Raw genomic sequence first — 6487 nt, 5'->3', positions numbered from 1 at the left:
GCCAGTCGCATAAATGGCAGTAAGTACAACAATCTATTGTAGTCTTGATAAAATACATTTCCATTTCCACTCTTCCAGGAATGATAACTGAACATTCTTTCTATCTTTCAAACATAGAACATTGAATAGTACAACCCAGGAACAAGGCCTTTAGCTCACAATGTTATTGCCAAACTAATTAAATTGGTAATAAAATGCCCAGCTAAACTAATTCATTCCATCCACACTGTCCACGTCCCTCAGCTTCTTGACATACAGATTCAGATTCATTTATTTAACACATATACCTCTAAGCATACGGGCAAACACGTCATTTGTGTTCATGAACAACGCAGCCTAAGAATGTGATGGGGGTAGCCTGCAAGTGAGGCCAGACATTCCAGTGCCAGTATAACTTGCCCACCATTTTCACAGAACACACAAGCAATGTCAACAACAGAATTCATGTGCATATCTAATAATCTCGTGAAAGCCCCTATCGTATTTGCCTTCCCCACCACCACTGGCAGTGCATTCCAGCATTCTCGGTGTTAAAAAAAACTTGTGTCACACATTTCCTTTGAACACATTCCTCTCACCTTAATTGTATGCCTTCTACTATTAGACACGTCAAACCTGGGAAAAAGCTATTGTAAGCCTCTCATAATCTTATAAACCTCTATCAGATCTCCCCTCAGACTTTGATGTTACAGAGGAAACAAACAAAGCTTGTCCAAGCTGTCCTTACAGCACGTGCCCTATAATCCAGGTACCATCCTGGTAAACCTCTTCTGCACCTCTACAAAGCCTCCACATCTCCCACCACAAACAACAGAAAACCTGCAGATGCTGGAAATCCAAGCAACACACTCAAAATGCTGGAGGAACTCAGCAGGCCAGGCAGCGTCTACGGAAAAGAGTACACTCGACGTTTTGGGCCGAGACCCTTCAGCAAGACTGGAGAAAAAAAGCTGAGGAGTAGAGTTAAAATGTGGGGCGGGGGCGGGAGGGAGAGAGAAACACAAGGTGACAGATAAAAATGGAAGGGGAGGGATGAAATAAAGAGCTGGGAAGTTGATTGGTGAAAGAGGTACAGGGTTGGAGAAAGGGGAAGTCTGACAGAAGGGGACAGAAGGCCATGAAGGAAAGAAAAGGGGGAGGAGCACCCGAGGGAGGCAATGTGTGGGCAAGGAGATAAAGTGAGAGAGGAAAAAGGAGATGGGGAATGGTGAAGGGTGGGGCATTACCTGAAGTTCGAGAAATTGATGTTCATGCCATCCTATGATGGAGAACCAGAACTGAATCCAATACTCCAAATGCGACCTAATTAGAGTTTTCGATAGCTGCAACATAACTTCTCAACTCACGAACTGAACTCTTCGAGTAATAAAGGCAAGCATGCCATGTGTCTATCAAACTGTGCTTCCACTTTCAGGAAGCTATGAACTTGCTCCCCAAGATCCCTCTACTCATCAACACTGTTAAGGATTCTGCCTTAACACTGTACTGTCTATTGTATTTGATCTCCCAGAGTGTAATATTTTACACTTGGCCAGGTTAAGTTCCATCTGCCATTTCACTGCCCATATCTGTAACTGATCTATATCCCAATGAATCCTTTGCCGGTCTTCTACAGCATCTACCACACCAACAATCTTCATATCATCTGAAGATTTACTAACCCACTGGTTTCCAAAGCAGTGGTCCCAGTCCAGTTCCCTGCGGAACACTACTGGTTACATACCTGAAAAGGAAGGGGGAAGAAACCAGAATAAGAGAGTGCATGGAAGGGAAGGAGTACTAGCTAGAAAGTGATACGTGAAGCCAGGTGGGTGGGGGAGGAAATAAGAAGCAGGGAGGTGATAGGTAGAAAAGGTAAAGGGCTAGAGAAGGAGAGGAGAGTGGTTTATGGGAGAAAGGGAAGGAGGAGGGGCACTGGGGGAGATGGTAACCAGGAGAGGAGGAGATGTTAGAGTGGAGTGGGGAATGGACGAAGAGGGAATGGGAGGGGCAAATTACCAAAAGTTAGAGAAACCAATGTTCATACTATCATGTTAGAGATTACCCAGACAGAATATGAGATGTTTCTCCTCCAGCTTGAGAGTGGCCACATCGTGGCAGTAGAGGCCACTTTGAGAGCATTGGATATTGTAGTTGACCCAAACAGATTTGCTGATGAAGTATTGCCTTGAATAGACGTGAAGGAGGAGGTGAGTGGGCAGGTACTCCCAATGTAGCCTCCTCTGTATTGGTAAGAGCCAATATAGATAGTGGGTCTGCTTTGTTGAGCACCCTCACTCCACCCGCAAAATGCAGGATATCCCTGCGGTCAACTATTTTAATTCTCATCCCCATTTGCCTTCCAACATGCCGGTCCATGGCCGCCTCTACTGCCATGATGAAGCCATTCTCAGGTTGGAGGAGCAACAATGTAAGCAGATCATTGACTTTACGCGCTTTGTGGATGGGTATGACTGGTGTGCTTCTAACAGTTTTCTAGTTACAATTTATCATGCTTTAATATGCCCTTGTCTGGATTATGGTTGTATGATTTATAGGGAGGCAGCTTGTTGAGTTTTATATAGGTTGGATGTTCTACAGGCCAATACACTTAAAATCTGTAGTGCTGCTTTCTGGACCACACCTAGAAATGCATTGGGGGTTGAACTAGCTGGGATGCCTCTTGAGATGTGGAGAGGAAAATTGAGCCTTGCATCCTGGACTTCCTTCGTAGAGTGGGGACGTCCCATTTGATGTATTCTGTTTTAATAGATTGGTGGGAATATACTAGCAGAGATGGTAAGTGTTTTGGGTTGATAATTAGGAAATATGTGCAGGAGTATGATCTTAGGGATTTGCAGATTAGCTCAACTGTGGCCTGGCCAGGAGTTCCACTGTGGAAATTCCAGATGTGGCAGTAGATTTTGATGTTAGTGGAGGATAGATAGGGTGTCTGCTCATTGATGGCATCAATAGATTTCCTTTTTGCCTATCTTTACAGATAGTTCTAAAGACCCAGTAAGTAACTGGGTGGGCTCAGGGATATTTATGCCCTAGTTTAATATTGAGGTAGGGAAAGGCTGAAAAATGTGTTGTCTGTCTATTCAGCAGAATTTATGACCATTATCATTAGTTTACAGTGGGTTGAACAAGTTAAGCCAAACAAAGTCGTGATCTGCTCAGACTCTGCCTTGGTGCTGCAGAGTTTGGAATCGACCTGATCTGCTGATGGAAGTGTATTGTAATGTAAAAACACAAAATGCTGGCAGAACTCAGCAGGCCAGACAGCATCAATGGGAGGAGGTAGTGACGATGTTTCAGGCCAAAACCCTTCATCAGGATGCTGTCTGGCCTGCTGAGTTCTGCCAGCATTTTGTGTTTTTATTTATTTCCAGCATCTGCAGATTCACTCATGTATTATAATGCATATGTTATGGAGAGTGCAAGAATAGTGATTTAGTTTTGTTGAGTACCTGCACATGCGGTTATATCGGGTAATGAAAGGGCAGCAAAACAGGCACTTACAGTACTGGTCTGAAATAGATAGTAGGCAGCTATCGATACCGGGGGATCATGGGTTTGCGCCTCTGGTGGACTGTGTCCGCTCCGGGGCGCAAGCCTGGGCCAGAAGATTTGAAGAACCGGCTGTTGCTCGTGCAGCGGGTTCCCCCTCTCAACATCACTGATGTAGTCCAAGGAAAGGGCGAACAACAACACACAGCTTGGCATCAGTGTCATCGCAGAGGTTGCCAGAGTGAAGTTGTAAACAACATCAAACTGCCTTAGGGACCCTGGCTCCAGAATTCTTCATTGGGGTTTATTCCTGAAGCCTTTCCCATGGGCAGGTATGGCTGCAAGCCAGCGGATGTCTAAAATCAGAGTTTTCCCTCTCCTAGGCGGGCTGCCGTCCTAGGCTGATGAGCCCCACCCGCCCGAAGCAATTGTTTTTGCATGCCAGTGGTCTGCCTTTGCCCTTTCTCTTATCAGTAGAAACTGTTCCGCCAGGCCTAGTAGCTAAGCCATATGTAAAAGCCAAGAGTTGGACTTGGTTTTCAGAGGCGTCTGAATAAACATGCCATTTGGAGCTCTTTATAGGTAGTAGGAGCTTATCCCCACTCCCACCCTGGCTATGACAACCTTAGGAACCCTGAAGTAGATATTATAATTAATGTGGAAAAAGACAAAGTCAAATCTTGTATTAGGTTGGCTAGGATTTGGGAAATGGCAGAAATTGTGGGATAGGGACGTGGTATTACAACTTGTTTCTATCAGACAAGGGGAGGTGCCCTTTGGGAAGGAATAGGAGGGAAGGTGTGTGTTGGCGAGACTGAGGTTTGGACATACCAGTTCGCACTCTACTTTGGCACTTCTTCATAAGCATGAGAATGAATGGTGTGATTTCTGTAAGGTCCCAGGGATGGTGCCACAGATATTTGTTGGAACATAGGAAGCTGTTTAGGCAATTGTTGGGTAGATCTGAACTGTCTAGTTTGCAGGATACTCTGGCACCTAAGGTAGGGATGATTAAGTTGTGTAGGGCCCTGGTGAAATTTTAAATCCAAATAGGTTTAGGGGTGGGGACAGTTAGGATTTGATCCTCGTCATTTCTCCCTTTATAATCCATTACAGTAGGTGGCGGTAATGCACCTTCCTGACAGGTGCAAACTCCATTAGCATAAAAGAAGAAAAAGATTTTACTTGCTCCACCACTGATAGCAATGAATTCCGTTGCCAGGAACCTAAGTTCTTGGGTCCTCCCCTTCAATGCATCTGCCTCTCTACCTCTCTTTCATCTTTAAAGTGCCCCTTAAAACTTACTATTCTGAACAAGTACATATTTGATTGTAACATCTAATATCCCCATATTTAGGACACTGTGAAATTTTCCCTGTGAAGAATACTTGTCTTTTTAAAGGTACTAAGTAAACATAAGTTGCTTTTGTTCCAGTGTAAATCTGGACTTAAACACAGCAAAATAAAAGGCTTGATTTCATTTCAATTTATTTCACATTATCTTTGGTATAGCTGTCATTATTTACATTTGATATTTAATTTCATGAGATAAATATTTCCACACAGCAGATCAGTCTAAAGTGAACAATAAGACAATAATTTTGAGCTTGAAACTAAACATTGAGTAAACCTTGAACATGTTAATTAACAATTATTTATGACTTTTATGTACAAACAGAAATCGAATACATACCAAATAATTGGCGAGATAACATACATAAAATTTACACACAAATGATCTGTAGAGCCTTGCACATAGTGAAAATATACACTATATGGACACATTTTTAGGTACGCCTACACACCTGTTCATTAATGCAGATATCTAATCAGCCAATCATGTGGCAGCAACTCAATATATAAGAGCATGCAGACATGGTCAAGAGGTTCAGTTGCTGTTCAGACTAAACTTCAGAATGGAGATAAAATATCACCTAAGTGACTTTGACTGTGGAAAGATTGTTGGTGCTAGATAGGGAGATTTGAGTAGCTCAGAAACTGAACATCTCATGGCATTTTCACCAACGTTCTCCAGAGCTTACAGAGAATGGTGCAACCCCCCCCCCCCCAAAATAAAACATCCAGTGAGCAGCAGTTCTATGGATGAAAACACCCTGTTAATGAGAGCAGTGGAGAATGGCCAGACTGGTTCAAGCTGACAGAAAGGTAACTAACTCACATGATCACACATTACATGCAGAGCATGTTTGAACACACAATGTTGAAGTTTGAAATAGATGGGCTACAGCAGCAAAAGACCACACCAAGTTCCACTCCAGTACCTAATGAGTTGTTCCTCATAGTCTAGTGAGGTATTATTGTTATAGTATTACTGTTTTTATTAATCAGTTTTGCACATTATTGTGTATGTTTGCATGCATCACAGTATATTGGAAATAGATAAACAGAAGTGAATATATAACTGTTCTATTATGTAATAGCACAATTAACTATTCAAACACGAGGAAATCTGCAGATGCTGGAAATTCAAGCAAGACACACAAAATGCTGGTGGAACACAGCAGGCCAGGCAGCATCTATAGGGAGAAGCGCTGTCGACGTTTCGGGCTGAGACCCTTTGGTCTATTATTAACTATTATTTATTACTATTAATATTAACGAATATTATTAACTATTGTTTGTTCTTTTATAAAACAATTAACTAAATTTATATTCTAGATTATCTCATTCCCGTGATGCTATGCCATACGGGCAAAGTTACTAAAGACGTTTTTTTTTCCAACTTGTATTTGGAATCTTGCCATAAAGGGAGTAAAGACTATAATACAAAAATAATTTCACCACGTCATTCATAAATTGTTCTACAGTTACATTGTAACGACGTCAAAGTGTATTGTCTCCTACCCTAGACACAATGTAAAATTTTCCACCGTTGTTTAAGAATTGACACAAAATTGTTTTTTTTATTAGGGAATGTATCTGTCTATTTCTTTTAACTTGGTTTACTGTCCATATTAGTGCAGGGTCTTTGATA

This window comes from Hemitrygon akajei, chromosome 5 (genome assembly GCF_048418815.1).
Source record: "Hemitrygon akajei chromosome 5, sHemAka1.3, whole genome shotgun sequence".
Lineage (NCBI taxonomy): Eukaryota > Metazoa > Chordata > Chondrichthyes > Myliobatiformes > Dasyatidae > Hemitrygon > Hemitrygon akajei.
This window is presented reverse-complemented; position numbering follows the sequence as displayed.